The 27,090-nt window shown below is 42.2% G+C and overlaps 1 long non-coding RNA gene across 1 annotated transcript; it reads left to right on the forward strand.

Moving 5' to 3' along the window:
* Window positions 1-27,090, forward strand: LOC120883196. Its single transcript, XR_005725711.1, has 4 exons — window positions 1-11; window positions 861-873; window positions 18,722-18,726; window positions 27,020-27,090. It is a non-coding gene; the product is annotated as an uncharacterized LOC120883196 (long non-coding RNA).

The raw sequence follows: 27,090 nt of genomic DNA on the forward strand, positions 1-27,090 counted from the left end.
GTTTATTTCCTGTATACAGCAGCAACCAAAAGTCTCTAAGAAAGTACTTAAATGTCATCAGAAATGACTTGTTGTGTTAGTGTTAGTTGCTCAGTCATTGTGACCCCCATGGACTATAGCCTGCCAGGCTCCTCTGTCCTTGGGATTCTCCAGGCAAGATTACTAGAGTGGGTTGCCATTTCTTAGCGAGTGTCATAAAAACACGATTTTCATTTCTGTTCAAGGAACAGTTCTGTCTATGACTGTGAATTTGAAAATGATTGTGAAGTGGACAGAAGAGTATGATTTACCAAAGTCAAATAGCTTTATTTTCATTGGCTTATCTTTATTTTTTTAATGAAGGCCTCTCTCTCTCGCTAATGAAATAATTGACTCTAATATTAATAAATTAGACAACTAGTTTAGAAAACTAGAAGCAAATGGTAACTTTTTTTTTTTTCCATTTAAATTGTGCCACAGGAAAGGGAAAAGAATCTCCCTGGTTTACAAAATAAATTTCTCCTTGATTCCCTGGAAAACACAAAGCTAGAAATAGGCAGTGTCAGGGGCAGCCAGGATTGGTGTGTCACAGAAACACAAAAATCCTGGCTTATATTTTTAGTTACAGCATTGACCTATCTCCCAAGAGTTTCACCCTGCCTGTCTCTCTGTCTCAGTCGAATAGGGTTATTTTCACTTGTTCAGATGTAGTGGTTTAAGCTTAAGTCCTGGAAGCACCAAAACAGGAACCATGGCAACCTTGAGCAATGACAAGATTAACATGTCTCAAACAAAAATGGAGCTCCTTCTTTCAGCTTTTAGCCCCTAGAGGAAATATTTACATCTTAGATTTCCACCCTATGAATGCAAATATCGTCCAGTTATTTACAGGGTGTAACGCATTTCTTTTCCATTGTTATTTCAACCAAAATAGGTTGTGGAATAGGAAAACACACAATTGCACGAGCAAGAGCAAGGAGGCAGAAAGGAGTGTGGTGTATTTCCTAAACGATGAACACTGCAGGCCACACTTAGAGTTTGCATAGAGTTTGTATTGAAGAGTGATACAACTTGAGGTTGGAAAAGCAGATGGGAGAGATTATTCACACAAAGAGCCTTTGATATCAGCCTGATAATGGCTAAAAAATTAGCCAAAGTTTATGCAACACACTAAGTGTAGCAATCGTAGTGCTTAGACGTCACATGGGTTATTTCATTCATAGTTCACAAGCAGGGCTGTGAATCAGTAAGTATGTACCGTTACCATGAGAACAATTGTTGTTGCGTAGTCTCTAAGTCGTGTCCAGCTCTTTTGCAACCCCATGGACTGTAGCCCACCAGGTTCCTCTGTCCATGGGATTTCCCAGGCAAGAATATTGGAGCAGATTGTCATTTCCTTTTCCAGGGGATCTTCCTGACGCAGGGATCGAACTCCCGCTTGGCAGGTGGATTCTTTACCACAGAGCCACCTGGGAAGCCCATGAGAACTATTACCATCCCCTTTTCACAGAATTTGGAGAACTTAGAAAACTTGCCCAAGGTTACATAGCTGGTGAATGGCAACACTAGTAAGGGGAATCCAGGGTTCTGACTCCATAGCCAGGAGTTTGGGTTTTATGCTATTCTGGAAAATTTTTTCCTAAGTTTTTGTTTTTGTTAAAATTGTGTGTGTAGGACAAGAATCAAACAGTTCTACAAAGCTTATAATGAAAAACAATAATCTATTCCTTGTTTCCACCATTAATTTTTTCCTCCCAGACACAAGCCTTTTAACTTTCTGTTTTGGGTTGTTGTTGTTGTTGTTGTTTTTTTTAATGTATTTATCTTTAAATCTTTAAATAACCTTATTGGGATGCTATGGAAATAAATACCATTACTTGATTTTTCAGTGTTGCCTATTATCCGTATTTCTATTTATTATACAAGATAAGGGTTTAGCTCTTTCCCCACTTCTTGGCCTGCACTGCAAATATAAATCCTCTAAACAAATATGTCATTTGGTTAAACAATGTTTAATATTTACATTATTTTAACTAGGTAAATACTGTTTATAATTGAATCGAGTAGTTCTCGGTGACATGATTGCTTTTACTTTCTTCAATAAACTTTTGGTTTTCCTGGATTTGATAATTTCTTGGTTTGTTTTTTTTTTTTTATTTTATTGCTTAGTTTTCTGTCTCCAAATTGTTCCAAGAGGTGTAACTCTCCTTTTAATATGTTCAAACATGCTAAGTGCTCAATCAATTTCTTTTTTTTTTTAATTCAAAAAATTTTTTTGCCATGCTGGGTCTTCATTGCATCGAGTGGGCTCCTGTTGCAGAGCAAGGCTCTGGAGTGCTAAGGCTCAGTCGTTGCTGTGTGAAGGCCTAGTTGTCCCATGGTTGCAAAGAATTGGACACGACTAAGCACACACACACATATGTGGGACCTTAGTTTCCAGACCAGGGATCAAACCTGTATCCCCTGTATTGGAAGGCAGATTCTTAAACGCTGGACCACCAGGGAAGTCCCACCAATCAATTTATTCTTGGAGACATTTCTCCCAGAACTCTTTGATCTTATTCAGTTTGGACTGACTACTCTGGCTGTGTTCTGAGATCTCCCCTCACCATGTCCCTGAGTATTCTTTGCCCCTCTCTCTTTCCTTTCATTCCTTGATTCCTGAATTTCATTTCCTCCTCTTTCTTTATTTACTCCTTTATTTGGGAGGAATATATCCTTCACTCTTTGCTGAGAAAAAATGGTTGGGAAGTGAATTTGTGGAGAACTTTAATTTCTGAAAATATCATCCTTGCGCCCTTGGTTGGGATTAGAATACCAGGTTAAAATATTATTTTCCTGTTAGAGCTTTGAAGGCATTTTTCCATTGCTCTCTGCTGATGCTGTTGAGAAGTCCGAAGTCAGCCTGATTTTTAATCATGTGTATGTAATCTGTCCCTCCTTCTCACCCAGGGTTTACTCCCTGTTTTCTTCAATTTCATGATGAGGTAGTTTTGTGTAGATATAGATTTAACCCCTGAGCGGAACTGGGTAAACCTTTTCAATCTGGAAACTCATGACCTTTAATGCTTGGAAACTTCTTTGAATTGTTTCTTTGATATTTTCCCCTCCTCCGTTTTCTCTGTTCTCTCTTTCTGAAAACCTCATTTAGGTATCAGTTCCCCCAAACTGATCTCTCTTTTTCCCTTATCTGTTTTCCATCTTTTTGTCATTTTGTTTTACTTTCTTAGTGATTTCCTTATCTTTATCTTATAAACCTCTTACCAAGTTTTTCATTTGTGTTATAATTTTTGTAATTTCTATGAGCTTCTTTTTGATCTCTGAAGTCATTTTTTTCTCCAGTAGCTTCTTTCTTGTTTCATGATAGACTTGTCTTCTGTTATCTCTCTAAAGATATCCATGATAGTTTTTTAGTTTTTTCCTTCTGCCTGAATTGTTTTTATTTCCACAAATGACTTTGCTCAGATGTCTACTGATTCTTGGTTGACTGTTCTTTCTTTAGCATGGGACATTTGGAAAGGGGGACTGAGAGGCCTCTTCCATAAGTGGGCCTTTTTGATGGCGGGCTTTGGTGTTGGGCCCATCTGGATGGAAAGTTGCTTCAGGCAATGTGAGGACTGAGTTTTATGTGTCAATTTGCCTAGCCCAGTTGTTTCATCAAGCACTATTCTAGACATGATGTGAAGGTATTTTGTAGGTGTGAGTAACATCTACAGTCAGTTGATTTTAAAGGTTACTCTCAATCATATGGATGGACCTCATCCAATCAGTTGAAGCCCTTAAGAGGGAAAAAAACAGGTTTCCCAAGAAAAGTGATTCTTCTTCAAGACTGTAACAGAGAAATCCTGCCTCACTTTCTAGCCTGTTGACCTGCCCTATAGATGCTGGATTTTCTGGTCCCCATAATTGCATAGGCCAATCCCTTAAAATAAACCTCTTAATGCAAATATACCTATATCCTATTGATTCTATGTTTCCCTGGAGATCCTTGACTGGCACAGGGAGCTCCTGTTGTCTGTATATTTAGACTTTTCCTCCTAGCTTAGTCAGATTTATTTAAAAAAAAATTTTTTTTTTTAATTTATTTGGCTGCACTGGGTCTTAGTTGCAGCCCTCTTGGTCTTCAGTCTTCATTGTGGCATAGGGGATCTAGTTCTCTGACCAGGGATCAAACCCAGAACCCCTGCAGTGGGAGCAGGGAGTCTTAGCCACTAGACCACTAGGGAGGTCCCCAGATTTCTTTAAAAAGCCTCTTGTGGTCTCTTGACTAAAAACGACAGCCTGGCTACCTGTGAGGTAAGAAAGCTGCAGAGTTCTTCTTATTCCCCTAAAATAACTTTGTAGTACCCTAAAACTTAAACTGTGCCTGTGTGTGCTTAGTCAGTTGTCTCCAACTCTTGCAACCCCATGGACTGTAGCCTGCCAGGCTTCATGGGATTCTCCAGGCAAGAATACTGGAGTGGGTTGCCGTTTCCTTCTCCAGGGAAACTATGCCTAGTAACTCCCAAATCAGAACCCCTCTGATTTACTCCCTCCAAAGAATAAAAACCCTTTTCCTAAAAAGATGTGACCTTCCCATGGAGAGAGAGAGGACATCACCTCCTGAACCTCTGAGGTCATTTGCTTCCAATGTTACATTTAGAAGTTCTTGAACATCTATTCCAAATATCTTTAAACAAGCTATAATTTAAGGGCTTCCCTGGTAGTCCAGTGGTTAAGAATTTGAATGCCAATGCAGGCAATACAGGTTTGATCCCTGATCAGGGAAGATTCTGGACAACTAAGTCCATGTGTTCCAGCTACCAGAGAGTAGCCTCCTCTGGCCACAACTAGGGAAACCCTGCACACAGGAACAAAGACCCAGCACAGCACCAAATAAATTAACTAATTACTTTAACAAGTTTGATGACTTTTGGCAGAATTTCTGTTACATTTTAGTTGCTCTGAGAAAATACACTTTTTCCTCATTCTCAACAGTTAGACCATTATAAAAACAGAAGCCAGGAACTGCCCCTCAAACTTGTTCCATGCTTCTTCTTCCTTATTCCTTCTCATAAATTCCATGGATTCTTTCAGTCATCCTCTCCCAAGTACATGGACTCCTCTTTCTTTCTTGTAGTCAATTGGTCAACAAATTCCTTTCTCTTTTTTCAAAGGTTTGGCTCTTTCTTTTCATTCTCCTTGCCATAACCATGGTTTAGACCTTTAACTTTCTCCCTTTGGGATTTTTGTGGGGCCCTCCTAACTCTGTGACTTAAGTTTCTGCCCATCTAATTTGTCCTGCATTTTACAGATGATCTGAGCTTCCTTAAAATAATGTTTTTACAATATTGCTCTCCTTGGCAAATACTCTCATACTAACTTCTGGTTTAAGATGATGAACTAAGGGCATTTTACTTCAGTCACTTTCCCCAGCCCCAAAACTGACAGAAAAAGGTTAAAAATAAATAAATTTAAAAGATAGGCATGTGTCCACGAAGACAAACATCATCAACATTTTGAAAACCATTAAGCAGGTGGATGAGGCATAACTGACTCAGGAAATTCATGAAAACTGAACCTGAAACCAGCAGGGAAGGAAGTCTAGAAGTGATCTGACTTACGGCATAATATCTCTGAAATGCCTAGGAACTGGAATCACAGCACCTTGGGCTTTGACAATGAACATGCAGCTGAAAAATGAGTCAGTTGCTTTAAAGTCCACATAAGAAGCTGCTAGAACCTCAGATCCTCTCCCCAACTCTCCCCTCTATACCCATCCCGGCAGCCTTTCAATCTTGCCAGGACACTGAAAGGCTCTGTTCCCCTCTCTTTTCTACACAACAGCATCAAAACATAGGATGCCTTCCCATCTTAGAACATGGCTTCTGGTAATAAACGTAGTACCAGAGCTTGGCGAGGGTTTTAGGAATATCAAGAAGAATGCTTCAAGGGAACAACTCATCAGGACAGAGCAGGACCCTGGTCAACTCCGGCCTGGAAGGAGAAGTTCTATAGACAAGCCATCATACATAAACTGGCACTGGCTTAACCTTCATGCGGGCACGAGCTGCTTCCAAGGTTCACAGTTGGGCAAGTGAAGTGAGTGGACCAAGTGGCCAAGGGTGCATGTGGGGCTGGTTCTTTGGGGGCCAGAACTCCAACCTGTCAGGGGCCACGTGACACCTCAAGCTACTTTAGCACCTGGAGTTGGTTGTCATAATGCCCTGTTAACAGGAGTCATCTGGCTGCCAATGCAGGAGACCGGGGTTTGATCCCCGGTCTGGGAAGATCCCACATGCCACAGAACAACTAAGCCCGTGCTCCTAGAGCCTGTGCTCTGTAACAACAGAGGCCACTGCAATAAGAAGCCCGTGCACCGCACCTAGAGAGTAGCCCCCACTCGCCACAACTAGAGAAAGCCCACATGCAACAGTGAAGACCTGGCGTGGCCAAAAATAAAGAAATAATTAAAAAACAAAAACAAAACCAGGAGCCACACTCAGGTGACTAATCTCTAAGGCTCTTCTTTGGCTTCCATTGCAACCTTCCTTTTTGGCTCTTGCATCCGGACTTGGCCTTTCTCGGTGAACATGCCTTCCTGGTCTGTTACGTTTTGCCTTCCCAGCTTCTGTTTCCTAAGCGTGCCAGCTGTCCGTCCCAAAGTAACCATGACTTGCCTCCTTTCTCCTTGCCCCTCTTCATCTTTTTTTTTTTTTTTTTTTTTTACGCATGGGCCATGACAGAAGTCTGCCAAGGTGAAGGGGAGTTGAGGAGGGACTCATTCTTTGCGGCCAAGTGGGTAGAGCTTGAGGAGAACTAGGAAGATGTCCATTAATCCAATGTAGTAAAAAGGAAATGCGACAGATTTTAAAACATTGCCAAGCAGTGTAAGCATCCAGGCAAAGTCTGACAACTAAATTTGTAGTGGGCTCTAATGAGATGGTTCTTAATTTATCATGTGGGGAAAAGACTGGAGGAAGCAGACAAAACAAGCCAGAAAATCCCTTGTATATACAAACATGAAAAAAAAAGTCACCAAAATGTTAATGTTATCCCAGAAACTAGATTTCAGGTATTTTTCTTTCTCCTTTATACTTTTATGTATAGTTTAATTTTTTAATAGGCAATTATTGTATATAATGAGGAAAAGCTATTTCTGTTGAGAGACAGGAAAGAAGAGTCTATTAAAAGAGGAAGGGGGGAAGAGTGACCCAAGAGTTGGATTAAGCACAATGATTTAAGGCATCAAAGATGAAAAAAGAAAAAGAAAATGGGGTGAAGGTAGTATTGTACACTGAATATGCAATGAAATATCAGCAAAGAGAGCTGATAGACTGAAAAATTTGAGAGACTGACCGCCTCAGGCAGGACAGCCAGTAGGCTAATAAAACATTTATGTAAACTTTCAAAAAGACTTATTTTTCAGCCATCACTCAACTTTTGGGCCTGACACCTTTGTGCAGTGCACGACCTCCCCAAAAAGGTCTTGATCCATCACCCTGGCTAGGGACATGACTGTAATAAAACTGGAATTCTGTGCACAAAGAAGAAGGGAAGAGATACTGGGTAGGTAATTAAGAATTTGCCTTATCTTCAGCACTGGAGTTGCTCATCTCACTCCTGACCTGTACAAAGACAAAGGAAGGAGTCTGAAGGCCTGCATTGTTCCAGCAATAAATGATTATCGAGTAGAACTATTTTCCTGCACAACTCTAGGTGCTAGGTTCTGGGAGAAACAACTGCTAATCCCTAGCAGAACTGAAATGGTGCAATTACACAATGCCTAGCAAAGTGCAAATATTTGTTCGAAAATGAATGAATACAGCAACTCTAGTGCTACCATTATATAAAACAAGGCAAAAGTATAATAATAAGAACTCCTTATTTTCCCCCTTTTTCCTTTAAAAAATAATTTTACATCCTCATCAAAATCTGTCCTTTGCCAGAGTCTAGAGCAGCCGTGTTCAGCAGAACTTCCTGCAAAGATGAACTCATGTCCTATATTTGCACTGTCCAATATGGCAGCCAATCACCATGTATGGCTACTGAGTGTCAGAGGTGGTTACTGCAACAGAGAAACTGAATTTTAAATTTAATTTATAATGAATTAAAATTCAAATACACCCCACTTCAGCACTCTTGCCTGGAAAATCCCATGGACAGAGGAGCCTGGTGGGCTGCAGTCCATGGGGTCACGAAGAGTCAGACATGACTGAGCGACTTCACTTTCACTTTTCACTTTCATGCATTGGAAACCCACTCCAGTGTTCTTGCCTGGAGAATCCCAGGGACGGTGGAGCCTGATGGGCTGCCGTCTATGGGGTCGCACAGAGTCGGACACAACTGAAGTGACTTAGCAGCAGCAGCCCTACAGTTCTCCCTGGAATATGTCCCTGGATCAGTTCAAATGATGAATTAGTTGAGGGTGTAGGCAAAATGTCCGCAAACAGTCGGACATGCCTGAGCGATTTCCCTTTCACTTTTCACTTTCATGCATTGGAGAAGGAAATGGCAACCCACTCCAGTGTTCTTGCTTGGAAAATCCCAGGGCTGGGGGAGCCTTGTTGGGGTGCCGTCTATGGGGGTCGCACAGAGTCGGACACGACTGAAGCGACTTAGCAGCAGCAGCAGCAGCAGCAGTGGATACTGACTACTGAAACAGAGAGTTTTAAAGGGACTGAGTACATATCATGAATTCTGTGGATTAGTAAAGGTAAGTATCTGTTGTTAACCCATTTCCTTCACTTCAGTGGATATTGGGGCAAATTGAGATCACCCTAAATCTTTTTCCTCTGATAGTCTCACCATCTATATGTTTTTGCTTTTCAAATGAAGTTGGTTTATCAAAGCTTTTCACACTTAGAATTATTTACAGGTGCCAAAAGTAGGTACCACAGATCTGATAAGAAACATGGATTTGATTTATGTATTTTTTGCTTGTTTGAAGTTAACAATAGTTTGTATATGATTACATCAGATTCAACATACAGGCTCTTAGTCCTTGTGTGGTAAAGATTATTTTCCACATGTAATAAACATACACTCTGCTTTCTCCATCAAGAGTGATATGTTCCTCCTGAGTGATCCTCGCTTTCTGCCTTGCACATTAGGCATTTAAGCACTTACTACCCCGTAATATTTTCCAAATCCCTAATTTGCATTGCTGTCTAAATCTTATTTTTTTCCTTTTAAATGTATGGATACCTCCTCTCCCAGACTTGAGATCTAAAGACAAGGTACAAGGGTAAGATACAGTTCATGTTTTGGTGGAAAGAACCCTGGACTTGGAATCAGGTTATGGACATTTGGACAATCATTTTGAGCCTAAGATTTGTTATTGGTAAAATGGGAATGATAATAGTCATTTCAGCGAACTCTTGTGGGCCTCAACTAGTGTGTGTACAGCTCTCGCCAAATGCTGAAGAACTAAGTCACTGCTGGGTATTCTGTTTCATTATGTCCTTCACCACAAGACCATAGTAAAAGGTAATGGAACAGTCACTGAATGACACAATGAATGGATATAGAAAACAGATATGGGAACTCATGTACACCCGTGGCAGATTCATGTCAATGTATGGCAAAACCAATACAGTATTGTAAAGTAAAATAAAGTAAAAATAAAAATTAAAAAAAAAGGAAACAGATATGGTTTTCAATAATTTTGAAAATTCAGATTTAATAAAAACGTTATGTATTTATTTCTTTATTATTTGTTTTATGTATTTTTATTTTGGGCAACTCTGGTTTCCCTGGCTGGGGCACTAAGATTCCACATGCCATAGGGCAGGGCCAAAAATTTAAAAATTAGTAAATAAATAAATAAAATGAAAATTAAACTTTATTTTCTAACCTCCAGTGTACCTTACTCCCCTTATTTCTTGTTTAAGTACCACTTGGCCTGGGGGAGGGAAAATATACCTTACCAAAGAAAATATTGGTCATATGTTCCAAATTAAACTTTCAGATTTAGCCATTTTGAATTATTTTGCATAAATCATTTGTATAATTTGCACAATTATATAAGAATAATATTCATAGGTTTGGAGCAGCCCCCTTTGTAATACATGCAATTAATAAATCCTTAATAAAATAGTAAAATTAAAAAATATTCTCACTGGGAGTCAGTCTCTTTTGGTATAGCCATCGTCAATGCAATTATGTATTACATAAAATTTTCTAATGAGTTTTCACTCCTAGAGTTACATGTACCACAAATAGAATGGAATTAGACCCCCCCAAAAAAAATGGAATTAAAAATCATGAAAATCTATGCTATATGAAGTATTCCACTATTCTTTTCTCTAACAAGCCAAGTAGAGATTTATCTCTTATTTTTAAAGATTTTTCTTATCAGGGCTTAAAATACCTTGAGACCAAATCATACCTTTATATAAAGCTATTTACTTTGATGCAGTCTGTGTCCTTGGACTTAAAAATACACACACCTGCATGTAGATTTTCATCTGTTCCTCGATGTTGTTGTTTAGTCACTCAGTCAGGTGTGACTCCTTGTGACCCCATGGACTGTAGCCCACCAGGCTCCTCTGTCCATGGGGATTCTCCGGGCAAGAATACTGGAGTGGGTTGCCATTTCCTTCTCCAGGGAATCTTCGCAACCCAGGGATTGAACCTGTGTCTCCCGAATTGCAGGCAGATTCTCTATCATCTGAGCCACCTGGGAAGCCCTGGTCCTCGTTAAGTGATTGTAATTTCTGCCTTGACTCTATAAGCCCTCTCCCACATCCCTTGCCTCATTTTGACCATCTCTCAGTGAGGGAAAGTCGCTCAGTCGTGTCTGACTCTTTGCGACCCCGTGGACTATACAGTCCATGGAATTCTCTAGGCCAGAATACTGGAGTGGGTAGCTTTTCCTTTCTCCAGGGAATCTTCCCAACCCAGGGATCGAACCCAGGTCTCCCACATTGCAGGTGGATTCTTTACCAGCTGAGCCACAAGGGAAGCCCTCAACTGGGAAAGAAGTATGTCAAAGCTGTATATTGTCACTCTGCTTATTTAACTTATATGCAGAGTACATCATGCAAAATGCCAAGCTGGATGAAGCACAAGCTGGAATCAAGATTGCCAGGAGAAATATCAACAACCTCAGATATGCAGATGACGCCACCTTTATGACAGAAAGCAAAGAGGAACTAAAGAGCCTCTTGATGAAGGTGAAAGAGGAGAGTGAAATTGCTGGCTTAAAACTCAACATTTGAAAAACTAAGATCATGGCATCCGCTTCTATCACTTCATGACAAATAGATGGGGAAACAATGGAAACAGTGACAGACTTAATTTTCTTGGGCTCCAAAATCACTGTAGTTGGTGACTGCAGCCATGAAATTAAAAGACATTCCTTGGAAGAAAATTGGTTACAAACCTAGATAGCATATTAAAAAACAGAGACATTACTTTGCCAACAAAGGTCCATCTAGTCAAATCTATGGTTTTTCCAGTAGTCGTGTATGAATGTGAGAATTGGACCATAAAGAAAGCTGAGCACAAAAGAACTGATGCTTTTGAACTGCGGTATTGGAGAAGACTCTTGAGAGTCCCTTAGACTGCAAGGAGATCCAACCAGTCCATCCTAAAGGAAATCAATCCTGTATATTCACTGGAAGAACTGATGCTAAAACTGAAGCTCCAATACTTTGGCCACCTGATGCAAAGAGCCGAATCACTGGAAAAGACCCTGATGCTGGGAAAGATTGGAGGCAGGAGGAGAAGGGATGACAGAAGGCGAGATGGTTGGATGATATCACCAACTCAATGGACATGAGTTTGAGCAAGCTCCCGGAGATGGTGAAGGACAGGGAAGCCTGGAGTGTTGCAGTTCATGGGGTGGCAAAGAGTTGGACACGACTGAGTGACTGAACAACAACAGATGCCAGGAGCAAAAGCTTCAGAAGGAAAATGATTTTTATTCAGCTTGAGTTTTCTTGTGCTGAGGATCAAAGAAGAGGCCGTTCCTATGTGGAGGCAGGAACCCGTCATCTGTGTTTGTGGTCTAAGAGTGGAGAGTGGGGATTTCTTTTCTCCCCTTGAGAGAAGAAGAGCACTTCTTTTCATTGCTGCCTTCGCTGTTAGGATTTCTATGGTACCTCTTCCTCAGTGCCCAGCAGGGAGCCATTGACCCCCAAGGGTGATGTTTCTTTTGAGTAATGTCTCTGAACTCTGAAAGATTCACCTCTCCTGTAACAACACCTAGATACACCCTGTGTCTTTCAGCGAAGGAATCCAATATGTGCCTCAATAGCGTAAAGATTATTTTAAGCTAAAAACATCTGAACAAATAGCAGCCACAGAAAGTAACCTTCCCTAAGCTTCTTTTAGGGACTTAGCCAGCACTCTTGAAACATACAGCTGTCATCAATTCCCTGTCCAGGAGACTTACAGCCGGAAAGGAGACTAATCATCACTGGGATGAGTAACTGCTTAACAAACTTTATCTGAAACTGTCAGGCCTTCCCTTTGTTCTTCCACAGAACCTCTTTCTCTTCCCTCCCTCTCCCATTTACTTCGTATATACACTCCTATCTCTCCCTGCTCTGGGAGTCATTTCATTTAAAACCTCCACTGAACGTAAGTAAGCTTTGTGTTTCTCCTGACAAGCTGAACTCAAGTTGGAAGAGGAAGTTTTTCCTCCAAATAACATCATCTTAACATAATACTTACAACAACCCTATTGTATTCCCTTTTTCCAGGTGAGAAAAACTGAGCCTTGGAGAGGTTAAAAAGTTTCCAAGGTCACACAGAAATTAAACAGCAGAGGTGGGCTTTAAATGCTGATGACTTGAAAAAAAGAAAAACACAGCCAATTTTCTTAGTGTGCTATGTACCCAAGACTGGTGGATTTTTTAACAGATGGGTGGGTGATGGAGTCTGTTTCCCCATTCCTCCGTAGATGCTTGGAGCTGTGATGGCAGAGCTGGAAAAATTGGAGGGAGCAGCTTGGTCCATGAGAACTCTACGAAAGGTTTCAGAGGAAGCCCATGTGACATGTAAGAACCAAGCAAACACTGTGTTGTGTTAGTACCTGGGGTTGAACTGCAAGGTGGGAAGGAAGAGGGGAGAAAGATGCCGTGTGCAAGCACAGTCATGCACCAACTTAGAGGCCCAGAGGTCTCCCTGAGAGATGGTTCTGGGACCAGTATTTCTCAGCCTATCTAGTCAGGGCACCCAACACAAAGGAGGTCCTTGGGCACGAACCGCTGGAGCTGCCATAGAGTGATCCCTGTGTCTCATTAGTAACTCATTAGTAATCTCCCTCCCTCAGCTTCTCCCCCAGGAAAACGTGTTAGAATGGACCTGAGTGAGGAAGACATTTTTTATTATTTTTATTTTTTATTTTACTTTATAATACTGTATTGGTTTTGCCATACATCAACACGAATCTGCCATGGGTGTACATGTGTTCCCAATACTGAACACCCCCACCACCACCTCCCTCCCAGCACCATCTCTCTGGGTCATCCTAGTGCACCAGCCCCAAGCATCCTGTATCCTGCATCGAACCTAGACTGGTGATTCGTTTCCTATATGATATTATACATGTTTCAATGCCATTCTCCCAAATCATCCCACCCTCTCCCTCTCCCACAGAGTCCAAAAGACTGTTCTATACATCTGGGTCTCTTTTGCTGTCTCGCATACAGGGTTATCGTTACCATCTTTCTAAATTCCATATATATGCTTTAGTATACTGTATTGGTGTTTTTCTTTCTGGCTTACTTCACTCTGTATAATCGGCTCCAGTTTCATCCACCTCAGTAGAACTGATTCAAATGTATTCTTTTTAATGGCTGAGTAATACTCCATTGTGTATATGTACCACAGCTTTCTTATCCATTCATCTGCTGATGGACATCTAGGTTGCTTCCATGTCCTGGCTATTATAAACAGTGCTGCGAAGAACATAAAGGCTAACCCTTAATCCACTCACATTTCTGGAGCAATAATAACCATTGCTACTAAGAAAACTCTACCACTTTATTATTAGTAATGTGTTTGTGACACACATTTCACAACTGATCCTGACACCCAGGATCATGTTGAATTGACCAAAAACTCTGTTCAGGTGTTCCTGTAACGTCTTATGGAAAAGCCCAAATGAACTTTTGGGCCAACCCAATAGAAAACCGAGAGTTTGGTTTAACCGGGAAAATGCCCCTTTATACTAGGGTTAATCCAGTACTCCAAAAGATGATGTTCAATTCAGTTCAGTTCAGTCGCTCAGCCATGTCCGACTCTTTGCGACCCCATGAACTGCAGCACGCCAGGCCTCCCTGTCCATCACCAACTCCTGGAGTTCACTCAGACTCATGTCCATCGAGTCCGTGATGCCATCCAGCCATCTCATCCTCTGTTGTCCCCTTCTCCTCCTGCCCCCAATCCCTCCCAGCATCAGAGTCTTTTCCAATGAGTCAACTCCTCGCATGAGGTGGCCAAAGTACTGGAGTTTCAGCTTTAGCATCATTCCTTCCAAAGAAATCCCAGGGCTGATCTCCTTCAGAATGGACTGGTTGGATCTCCTTGCAGTTCAAGGGACTCTCAAGAGTCTTCTCCAACACCACAGTTCAAAAGCATCAATGGCCCCCAAAGGAGGCAGTTGCGTCTCCTCTCTTCTCCATGGTCTGAGTTCTCTGGGGATTCTTTCCCAGCTCTTGTTCTTTCCACCTTAACACATGAAGATAAAGACCGGCAAAGAAAGGCAAACCTGGCCTAGAGCTTTTACCTGCTTCTCTAGTTTTGAATATGGTAGAAAATTACAGTCAACAAATTAAAGTTATCAAACTACTGATGTATGACTATGAAACAAAGATCAGATTTCAACAATCAGGAGGGAAACGGGGAAAGTCTTAAATTGAGGAAGGGCTTTTGTAGCCCTCAGGGCTGCCTCTGCAGAGGCAGTTAATCATCTGCCCAAACCATGGGATCCATTTCCACAACCTTTTCCTTAAGTTGTCTTTCTCCTGCTGCCCCTCCTCTCCTATAGGCAAAAGGATGGCAATGGCATCATTGCCTTTAGAAAGTAAACACTCATACAAAGCAAGTATAAAACTGTTACTAAAATGACCTCCTTGGGGACTTCCCTGGTTGTCCAGTGACTAAGACTCCCCACTCCCAATGCAGGGAGCCTGGGTTCGGTCCCTGCTCGGGGGAACTGGATCCAACATACTGCAGCTAAGAGTTCAAATGCACAACTAAATATATAAATATATATTATATTTTAGCCAAATATATATATAATATATATATATTTCAGCCAAATACATCAATAAATAATTTTTAAGTAAAATGATATCTTCTAGGGAAATTATGTTTAGGTATCACAATTAAAAGGTATCATTTGTAGCTGACAGCATCTTCTTATGGATCAGTTTATCTGATCTACTATAGTTTCTCTCACATTGTCTCACAGAGCATGTGGAGTAAATTTCTTCTGAAAGAAAGAAAATGTTCATTTCTACATCCTGGATAGGCTGAGGTGGAGGAAGGATAAATTAGCTGATTAAACTTTCACAAGTCAGTTTACTGAGCAAAATATCTACTGTCCTTCAGAGCATTTTGTAGTCATATCTCTATTGACATGTCCAGAAATTGAACTCAAAATACCCCAAATTTGGGTGCTTTCCTAAAGTTCTTTGATATCCTTGAAAACTGAAATCGACTCCGCTGTTTCTCAGACTCATCTAGAATTCACTGTACCTGCAGGAGAGGCCCACACTGTTGGCCTTCTCTAGTTTCTCTTTGAAGAGACAAGAAACAATCCCTCCCTGAAGAGAAGTGAGAATGCCTCTGCCTCTCAAGTTAAAAGGAGATGGGAGGTGTGAGGCAAGGTCAGGGGGCACCAGGGCAAAGGCCGTGGCTGAACTTGAAGGCCAGCCAACAGATACGTGTCAATGTCAACTGTACTTGAAAGACAGAAATCCCAAACCTTAAGATCCTCACATTTCAGGGAAAATGAAGAGTTCCTTCTTTGTCGTCAACAAATCACTGTTTTCATAGCAGCATGAAACTTCTTTCCGACTAGACTTTTCTTGGCCATGAGCAGCCATGACCGAGTGAATAATTATCTAGTTCAACGGGGACTGGTGAGGACTTCCTTGGTGGTCGAGTGGTTGAGAATCCGCCTTGCAGTATGGAGGACGTGGGTTCAATCCATGGTCAGGGAAGAAAGGTCCCACATGCCCCGGGGCAACTAAGCCTGCACACCTGCACACCACAACCAGTCTGTGGGCATAAGGAAAGATTCCCCACGGTGCAGTGAAGATCCTGGGTGCCACAACTAAGACCTGGCACAGCTAAATCAATAAATATTCAACAAAGAAAACCAGGGACTGGTCATCTACTCTGTGATTTTTTTTTTTCTTCAGATGACTTCGTCTAGAAAGGCTTCCTTGTATTTCCAACAGAGGCCCATCATCACCTGTCTGAACTCTTGAAGTACTCAGAGCTCAGCTTTAAACTGCACTATGTCACGTGGAGATGATTAGGTCATGAGATCAGTTTTTTTCTCTTAATTTTTCATCGGAGGATAATTGCTTTGCAGTATTGTGCTGGTTTCCGCCATACATCGGCATGAATCAGCCGCCCATCCCCTCCCTCGTGAACCCCCCTCCCCTCTCCCACCCCATCGCACCCCTCTAGGTTGTCACAGAGCACTGGGTTGAGCCGCCTGTGTCACACAGCAAATTCTCATGGCTGTAACTTCACACATGGTCATGTATTTGTTTCCATGCTGCTCTCTCGATTCATCCCCCTCTCTCCTCTCCCCATGAGGTCAGTTTTGTGGAGGAAGCTTGCTCTGTTGGCAGCGTCATGGGAAGATGGTGGAGACGAGGAGACCAGCAAGATATAAAGATCTTATAACACAGAGGGTTGAGGGTCTAAACAAAGGCAGCAGCAGTAGATCTGGAGAGAACTGACCCACGAATTTAACAGAAATGTAGGACCTAAAATGCACAGAACTTGGTTCCTGGTTGTACATGCAGACGTGAGGGAAAGGAAGGGGGTGACTTGGATGATGAGTGGATGGTAGGACCACACTGAAGCAGGGGGTGTAGAGAATATGAAAAGGACGAGGCCCTCCAAGGAGTTCAGTGTTGGATGTGCTCAGTTTGAGATGCCATGGGGGGAAGGATGGACACAGAAGGCAAGCAGGTGGGGTTAAGACTGAAGTTCAAAGACAGGTTAGGGGACTTCTCTGGAAGTCCAGAGGTTAAGACTCCACACTTCCAACACAGGGGGCACAGGTTTGATCCCTGGTCTGGGAACTAAGATCCCACATGTTGCATGGTGTGGCCAAAAGTAAAATAAAAACAAAAAGAAACAAGAATAGGACAGAAATTGGGGACTGGGGCTTGGCAGTGATCTGGAAATCTGTACTGCTCAGATTTCCCATCAAGAGAATGGGAACCTAGGCTGGCAGACTGCCCTCTGCTCCTTCACCTTCAGGAGGGACAGTGTTCATACCCCTCCACTCTCCCGGGGCAGCTCCCATTGACCAAACCTGGCCATGGCCTGCAGGCTTCTCTAACACAGACTTCCTCGGGGCTTTACTGGAAGCTTAGGCTCTTCCTACCCAACCTCCTTCCTTCTTATTCTTTCATTGAAGTCCATCAGCATGAAGGCCTAAGGCTCTCCCTCTCTCCTTTAACCCTTACAGGCATTTCTTCGAACAGATTTACTGCACATCTAATTCCATCTGAGTGTGTGCTTCTTGGAGGTCCTGCAGCAACCTAGGAGTCATCAATATATGTGCATGCTAAGTCGCTTCAGTCGTGTCCAACTCTTTAAGCTCCTCTGTCCATGGAATTCTCCAGGCAAGAATACTGGAGTGAATTACCATTTCCTTCTCCAATATACAGGTAAGTAATTATTAAAAGAATGGGAGTGAATTAGACATATCTGGGAGAACCTACAGAATGAGGGGTAAAAAAAAAATCATTGAAATGTTAAAATGAAAGAAAGGGTTACAGAGAATACTAACCTTTAGGTAGTGATAAGAGGGGCTCTGGGGCTAGGCTGCCTGGGTTTGAATAAGGCTAGGAAATGGCAGCCCACTCCAGTATTCTCGCCTGGGAAATCCCATGGACAGAGGAGCCTAGCAGGCTACAGTCCATGGGGTCGCAAAGAATAGGACATGACTTAGTGACTAAACAAGAACAAGTGACCACTTATTATTAGCATGACCCTCTAGGCAGATTGCTTAGGCCTTCTAAGCGCCTCTTTCCTTGTGTGTAAAAGGAGAGGGGGGATATTCATACTTGTTAAAGGTTTGTTGTGAAAGTAGTTAGAAAACTACTTTTATATATTGAGGTCTCTGTAAAAGTTGTTAGCCTATATTGGAAAAGAATCTGAATAAAAATGAGAATATGTATAACTTAATCACTATGCTCTGCTGTACACCTGAAACTAACACAACATTGTGAAACAACTACACTCCAATAAAAGGTTAAAAAAAAAAAAAACCTGGCTATTATCATCAGGCATAATGGATGAGGAGCCCCTAGAGTAGGCAATAGCATCCAGGAAAAGAGGAGAAGGACCAGAATCTCACACCACAAAGCCAGGGGAGCAGCAGTTTTAAGAAGGAAAACAGTTTCAAAAGTCATTAAGAGCCATGAAGAATGAAGTGAAAAAAATATACTGGACTTCCCTCGTGGTCCATTAGTTAGGAATCTACCAGCCAGTGCAGGGGATGCAGGTTTGGTCTCTGGTCTGGGAAGATTCCACGTGCCACAAGGCAGCTAAGCCTGTGTTCCACAACTAGAGAAGTCACTGCAATGAGAAGGGCTCATACTGCTACTGGAGAGGAGCCCCCCTCTTGTCGCAACTAGAGAAAGCCTGCGTGCAGCCAAAGATACATATTTTTTTAAAGAAACCATTAAAAAAAGATGAAAAGATATTCAATAGGCTTGGAAATGACTGATGACTTTGACAAGAGCGGTCTCTGTGGTGTGGGGAAGACAGAAGTCAGAGGAGGAGGGCTTGAGAAGTGAATGGTAGTTGAGAAAGTGAACAGAGGGAGCCATCTTCCATCCTTGGCTTGGCTTTGATATCAAAGAGAGAGAGACCCATGGACACAGGGGGCTCAGGCCAAGAAGAAAGTCAAGTTTGTTTATATGCAGAAAGTACAATGCCCGAGGACAGGAAGAGAAAGTTTTGGATAGCAAGATGTTTTCAGGAACTGTCAAGGAATGGGCTGAGTGACTTTTGGGTTAACTCACAGAAGGGAAAGATAGTGATACTCTTGAGACCACTGAAGTAAGGAAGAGGATACATTGAGGAGGGGTCACAAGACAGAAACGTGAAGGCAGTCCCAAGCAATGCCCTCTATCTGTCTTGTCTCTAACGAAGACCCCAAGATTGCAGCTATTAAAGATGAAGAGGGCAGAGGTGAAGTAGGCAACTTGAAGAAAACACACATTTTCCTCTTCTCCCCTAGCAGTGAAGGAAATCCAGATTCACTGAGCACCTCCCCTGGGTGGGCCCTGGGCTGTGAACTTTCACCTGGTTGCTGTCCTGAATCCCCAGCGCCATCCTTTGAAGTAGATATCATTATTCCCATTTCACAGATGAGAAAAACTGAGGCTCTAAGAGATGGAGTCATTAGTCTAAGATGTAGGTCTAGCGGAGTACTCATGATTTGTTGCATGAATGGACTGCCCTTATCATGCTCTTTTTCATCTCCAGTGGGTTGTGTACTTGTGTGATGTTTTTGCCAAACAGCCTTTTCCCTGTTGAGACTGTCCGTATGTCATTGAGTCATGGGTCAGTCATAACCCCCCAGAATGTCACACTACTGAAAAATGCAAGAAGTGGCTGGACAAGGACATGCATATGCTTTATTTATCCTCAAACAGAAAAGCTACTTAAAAGATTATGACTGATTGGGAAATGAGATTTCGTGGGGCAGGAACATTCGAAGCTGCAGTTGCTAACATTCCCATCAGGGACCTCCCTGGGACACAGAATTGATGCATGGGTTGTTTTCGTTTTGTTGTTAATAATATCTGGATGAAATGCCTGCCAAAACATTTCACTGGAGGATTTCGGATCCGCTTTCCAAGTCTACAACTGAAGGGCAGCCGCCGATGTCACTGTGCTGGCATTCACTGCTTCATCTGGTTGAATGAAAAATAACCAGTTGTGTCTTCAAGAACATTGTGTGTTCTTGATACTTTTCAGTTAAAGTCTAATTTGTGTTCTTCTTGTAGTTTTGCTAGTCAGAAAGAGAAGGGTACAAATAATCACTTAAGGCAGTAAGTGAATAGATCGCTGGACCCCGAGTTCCTGTGGGAATTGGGTCTTGTTTCCATTCCCCGATATTCATTTAGAGGATGGACACCATGCTTGGCACTCAGTGTGTGCTGAATAAATTCTTGCTGAAATAAACTGAACTATATCCACACACCGCAGACAGCAGAGTGGGAGGGGGTCGGCGAGCCATTTCAATCCATTTCCGTTTTCTTCTAGAGCAGGGCACAGAACTGTCTCGCAAAGATGTGTGAGTGACACTCGAATTCGTTATTGAGGGTCGAAAAGAGTTATGAATCCCTGCGAATAATCCAGAGCCAGGGTTGTCTGTCACTGTAGCCGGAGGAGAAAGGGTCATCCTCCTAAGTTGTATCCTTTTCCCCGCCTCTTTAAGTCTTTGTTTTTGTAGCTCTTTGGAGCTGTGGTTCTAATTCCCGGTCTATCCCAGATTTACTGTTTGACCTCAAAATGAGTCACTTAATCTCAGTTAATAGCTTAAGTTTCCCCTTCAGTGAGAGCCAAAGGGCCTTGGCTATAGTTATAGTTAGCAAATATCAAGCCTCAAAAATTGGATATATTTAGTGCCATCCATCATCTATGTAAGGCTAATGGATATGAATTATGAGTACAAAGCCCCATTTAAACACTCTCAACTCCTCCCAAACTCCCCCTTGGAGGTTGTTAAGTCACTGTGTCATGTAGGAAGAGGGGAAAGACAAGCAAGCTGGGGATGGTTGCCCCAAACCCAAAGGAAATATCCTGGCAACAGAGGGCAACAGGAAGAAAGCTCAGCTCACTTGTCAGGGCGACTGTCATCTCCTGATCAACAACTTGCCATCCTGGGAAAGAATGAACTAGTTTCTGCTTTTGAAAATTAAATGAAAAAGACAGCTGTTCACTCCAGCCTCATGATAAGTGCAATAAGATGCAAGTTTACAGAATAAGTCAATAATGTTGTAATTATTCCTGTTTTTTGAGGATTTGCCACTTGCTTTCCTCCAATCCTAAGTATTCCCCAGGGACTTTAAATAAGCTAGACTTTAAAGATTAGATTTGTGCACTGTCGTTCAATAACAATCTGAAAGAAAGAAGAGTGTGTATCTTATCAAAGAGAGTGATGGGTTAAGAAGTGAAGCAGATCTCTACAAATGACTGAATTTCATTCCATTTTATATTCCTCTGTATATAAAGTACCACATCCATTCATCGAGATGTGGACAGACCTAGAGTTTGTCATACAGAGTGAAATAAGTCAGAAAGAGAAAGACAAATATAGTCTATTAATGCATGTATGTGGAATCTAGAAAAATGGTACTGATGAACCTTTTTGCCAGGCAGGTATAGCGACACAGACATATAGAACAGACATTTGGACATAGAGAAGGTAGGTGTGGGTGGGATGAACTGGGAGATTAAGATTGACATATATACACTACTATGTGTAAAATAGATCACTAGTGGGAACCTGCTGTATAGCATAGGGAGCTTGGCTCGGCACTCTGATGATTTTAGAGAGGTAGGATGGGGAGGTGGGTTGGGAGGAGGCTCAAGAGAGAAGGGATATATGTACACATATAACTGAATCACTTCTTTATATTGCAGAAACTAATGCAACATTTTAAAGCAACTATACTTCCCCCCAACCCCCCACTCCTTGGAAGAAAAGCTATGACCAATGTAAATAGCATATTAAAAAGCAGAGACATTACTTTGCCAACAAAGGTCCGTCTAGTCGAAGCGATGGCTTTTCCAGTGGTCATGTATGGATGTGAGACTTGGACTATAAAGAAAGCTGAGTGCTGAAGAATTGATGCTTTTGAACTGTGGTGTTGGAGAAGACTCTTGAGAGTCCCTTGGACTGCAAGGAGAGCCAACCAGTCCATCCTAAAGGAGGTCAGCCCTGGGTGTTCATTGGAAGGACTGATGCTGAAGCTGAAACTCCAATACTTTGGCCCCCTGATGCAAAGAACTGACTCAATGGAAAAGACCCTGATGCTGGGCAAGATTGAAGGCAGGAGGAGAAGGGGAAGACAGAGGATGAGATGGTTGGATGGCATCACTGACTCGAAGGACACAAGTTTGAGTGAGCTCTGGGAGTTGATGATAGACAGGGAAGCCTGGCGTTCTGCAGTCCATGGGGTGGCAAAGAGTCAGACACGACTGAGCAACTGAACTGAACTGAACTGATACCCCGCCCCCGCCCCCGACTTTTTTTAAAAGTGAAGCAGAAAAAGGAGAAGCAACTATTTCCTCCTGCAAGTGCTGTCCTACATTTCCCAGGGAGGAAACAGGCGCACAGAGGTGAAAGCCCATATTTCTGTGGGAAAGATCTAGAAGAGCCCTGGTGGATGACCCACCTCTGCTACGGGAGATCTTAGAGCCGTTTACCTCATGGGTGGGCTCAGTTACAGTGGTCACAGTCACCGTGCAGCTAATGTTCTCAAAGGGGCACTGATCAATCTAAAACCTTGAAGACAGTGTATTGCCACACTCCTCTGTTGAACAGGATCCATGCTGATTGAAGGGTCAGACCTCAAATTTGGCTGCATTCTCTTCTCCTACTCTGTTCACAAGCACACACGTTGACCTCTGCAGACACCAGGAGAGTGCCTTTGGGTCCCCACGCACCTTGCCACTCAGCCAACAGCACCATCTGTACAGCTATAATGGATGGATACATATGAAAACCTCTAAAGCTCCATTTTCAAGGGCTGTAAATCTTATATATAACATTCCTGAGTGACTGATGAGATGGGTTCTCCACACAGCAGAACGCTCCAGGAATCTCTGTGATAACATGAGTTTATAAATTTGTTTTCTTGTGACAGTATTTACAAGCTCCATGATTTATTGGAGAACTCAGTAAATATTCAACATGATAAAGTGCTGAAATTGGAAGTAACGACTTGCACATGGATAGAGTAGAAGTTGCTGTTTCTTAATGTGTAGAGGGAAAAAATCAACTGTTAATGAGTCTATTTGAAAATAGCAATATACTATTTAAAAGAACACGGTGGTGTGTATATGTCAACATTACTCTCTCAATTCGTCCCACCCTCTTACTCAAAATGTTATATTCCATTTGCTTTTTTACACTTTATTTGTGTGTTCTGTGCTTAATGAATGTATTCAGGAAACCCTGAAGTTCATTCCTATGGTATTTTGACCTTAACCCCATTAAAGTTTGAGTATTTCTTTGCTTTATGGAACTACTAGATGTTCCATGTTTACCTTAAACTTCTATTGTACAGACTTGAAATGAGCCATTTCTCAAGAAACCCTGGTTCTTTTTATCGGAGAGTGGTAATTAGAAAAAAAAAAATCTGAGTGTTAGATTTGCTCATTTCTACCAGGAAGTCATTGTTTTTAGCCCCTTTCAGTGGACAGGGCAAATCAGGAACTCTCTTTCAAAAAAAGAGAGGGAGAGAGACATTATTAGTAGCCATTTTAATTAATTTCTAGTTCATTCCTTCTGTGTTTCATCGTGGGAAAAACATATTTAAAATCTTTCTTCCTTTTATAGACAAAAGCGACCACATATATACTTTTGTTCCTTGGTTCCCTTTTTCTCTTAATATTATATTGGAAATCACTTCACTCAACATGTAATGATCTTCCTTAGTCTTTTTAGGTAGATAATCTATTCTACTAGTCTTCTAAGGATGGAGTGTTATGTTGTTCCCTAATTTTTCTACTACAGAACTGCCACATTGAAAAACGTTGTACGTCTGTTTTTTCATATAGATGGAGGTCCATTTTTAGGGTGAATTCCTAGAATTGGCATTGCTGGGTTGGGGGTAAAGGTATTGCTAGATATTCTCAAATTCCCTTCCACAAGGACTGGTAAAATGTTTTGACATGCAATAGTCTATCTTGTCTCTTAGAAATTTTATTCTTATTTTATATTCCCCATATTGTTTTGAATACCCTCAAGGCACAATCTATGTATTTATCTTCATGCGCTCCACAATACCTAACACAGTGTGTTGTTCATAGAAGGTTCTCAATTAAGTGTCGAATGAGTGAGTAAATGAATGAATAAATGAATTAATGGGCTATTCTTTTCCACCATATCAACATTGTTGACCCACTTGACAAGGACCTGGGACCTGACTAAGGTAACTTAGTCAATGCCACTCTACATGTTAGCATAGAGGCTGTGAAAGATTAATGAAAATGCAAGCAAGCAAGAAGTGGTGGGATGCTAACCTTGAACCTCTGAAATAGCGAGCAAAATATATTTGATTAACATCTATAGTGTGCTAGACAAGGTAGATACAAAGTATATGAAGATATGGCAATGATGTCATGGAACTCAAGTTGTTTACAGCTTAGTTATATCTACAGGGATAAGGGATATACATACACACACACACAAGAAAGGGCAGCGGGTCATAAAGATCAAATGGATGGTGCAGACATTTTAATGCAGTAGGAGTTAAGAGGATGGAAAACAAAATCTACAGCTTGGAATAAGGAGATTGGGACACTTTGGACACATTTCATTGCAGCCTTGAGGCTTGATTCCCGTGAAGCAGGATTCAAATCGAAAGGGCTGAGGAACAATGGGAATTTATGGTGTGTTCTTCCCTGGTGGCTCAGATGGTAAAGAGTCTCCCTGCAATGCGGGAGACCCAGGTTCGATCCCTGGGTCGGGAAGATCCCCTGGAGAAGGAAATGGCAACCCACTCCAGTATCCTTGCCTGGAAAATCCCATGGATGGAGGAGCCTGGTAGGTTACAGTCTGTGGGGTCACAAAGAGTTGGACACAATTGAGCGACTTCACTTCTTCAAAAAACAGCAAGTAAATCAGTCTGACTGAATCAGAGTGGTTATATAGGAGGACATTGGGTATTGGAACTTATTGTTTTAGGCCAGATTTGCGGGAAGCCATGAATATTCAGTAGAGAAATATGATAGATCATGGTAGCTATAGTTTGAGATGGTAGTAAATTTTCATGCTTTTTATGACCTTCTATCTTATTTCTTCCCTAAACTCTGCAGAACTATGTCCTGGTGAGTCTGTGAAAATAGGGTCAGTACCCTCCCCAACTCCCAAGGGCTGAGCAGTGTCAATCAAAGGACCTCAGTGAATAATCCGATATTGTTTAGGGATGGACGCTCTATCTTAGGCAGAAGCACTTAGAATCATCATGGGGTTGGGATATGAACTTGGGGAAAGACGCCTTTACTTCACTGATATTGCTGAGCTGGGAGGATATGGTGGGGGCCAGTCAGTAGGGGTACTGCCCACCTCATGGTGAGAGCCAGCATGCAGAATAAAGCTTAGCTGTGATGGACAGAGTGGAATGCTGAAGGGACAGACAGAGGTCTCACCATCCTGAGAGCTCCTGTGTCTATCCTTGCCTGAATCCAAAGCCTCTTTCTGACTCACAAATTATGTGAAAGCCAAAATTTCTCCTTTTGTTTAGCTTGAGATTGGTTTCTGACACTTTCATTTGAAAGGAGGTTGACTGATAGAAGAGGTTTGGATTTCATCCCACCGAACAAAGCCTCCCAATTTGGTTTCCTTTGATCACTGGTTCTAGGAAGCCTTCAAAAATGGAATTTTGTGATAAAGCTAGTAAGCTAGTTTAGGAATATTGCCTTCCAAAGCCTCCTTTGTAGGGTCATTAACATATTAAATATTCAAAGAAGTCCTCTTGCCAAGTGACTGTGCAGGAAAGCTCCCATTTGCCCCTGCTTGTCTGACCCTGCCTCATGTATTGTCCCCACTCTGCTGTGTGCCCTGGGAGGAAGACTTGACTTTCTCTATCAGTGAACTCCCTTGCCTTTGGCCTTACCTGGGGAGGCAGGAGAGTGAGGTGGGAGACTTTATCCCCTGCTCTCTGCCTGGTGACCGTGGGCTGCTGTATTCCTCAATTCAAGGCTATAGGTCCTGTCCAGTGTCCCCCTCTTGGTACAGTAACCTTCCTCTCTCCCTCTCTTCAAGCCTATGGATAGTTTTTATTTATTTATTTTTAAAATACTTATTTGGCTACTTCGGGTCTTAGTTGCCGCACCTGAGATCTTCATTGTGGCGCCCAGGCTCTTTGTTGCACAGGCTTCTCTCTAGTTGTGGTGTGGGCTTTAGAGAACTCGGCCTCAGCAGTGATGGTGTGCAAGTTTAGTTGCCCTGAGGCACGTGGGATCTTAGTTCCCGGGCCAGGGATCAAACCTGTGTCCCTTGCATTGGAAGGCAGATTCTTAACCACTGGCCCATCAGGGAAGTCCCCAAGCCTTGGGATGGTTAATGACTTCCTACTGGTGCCAGCCCTGGACTACTCACCTCTCCTTTACGGCTTCCTCAAACACTGCTCAGTCGTTTACTAAACCTGCCTTAATTTTGAGTGTGTCGTCTGTTTCCCACCAGTACCTGAGGACCTGACTGAAGTATTAATGTTAATTATTCATTACCTCCTAATTTATTAAACCCATAACTTTTTTCCTAAGTTGAGGAGCACCCACAAGACTTTGGAATCACAGATTTGACCGTATACTTTGGTAAATGCCTTCCTAGACAAGGGCTTTGGTACAGGTTTCTGAAAAGATAAAGGTAGGCTAGGGACTTCTGGTGGTCCAGTGGTTAAGAGTCTGCTTTCCAAGGCAGGGGACTTGGGTTCAATCCCTGGTCGGGGAACTAGGATCCCACATGCCGAGGAACAGCTAAGCCTGAGAGCCACGACTACTGAGCCTTCCCAGGCAGCGAAAGATCCCATGTGCTACAACTAAGCCCTGATGATGCAGCCAGATGAGTAAATAACTTAACAAATTAATAAAGGGAGACCAATAGGGTGAATTTACACGTTGAATTGCAAATTCAAAGAAGCAGCTTTAATTCTGCCGGGGCTTCTCCTGCCTTTT

The sequence above is a fragment of the Oryx dammah genome, unplaced genomic scaffold (assembly GCF_014754425.2).
Source record: "Oryx dammah isolate SB20612 unplaced genomic scaffold, SCBI_Odam_1.1 HiC_scaffold_24, whole genome shotgun sequence".
Classification (NCBI taxonomy): domain Eukaryota; kingdom Metazoa; phylum Chordata; class Mammalia; order Artiodactyla; family Bovidae; genus Oryx; species Oryx dammah.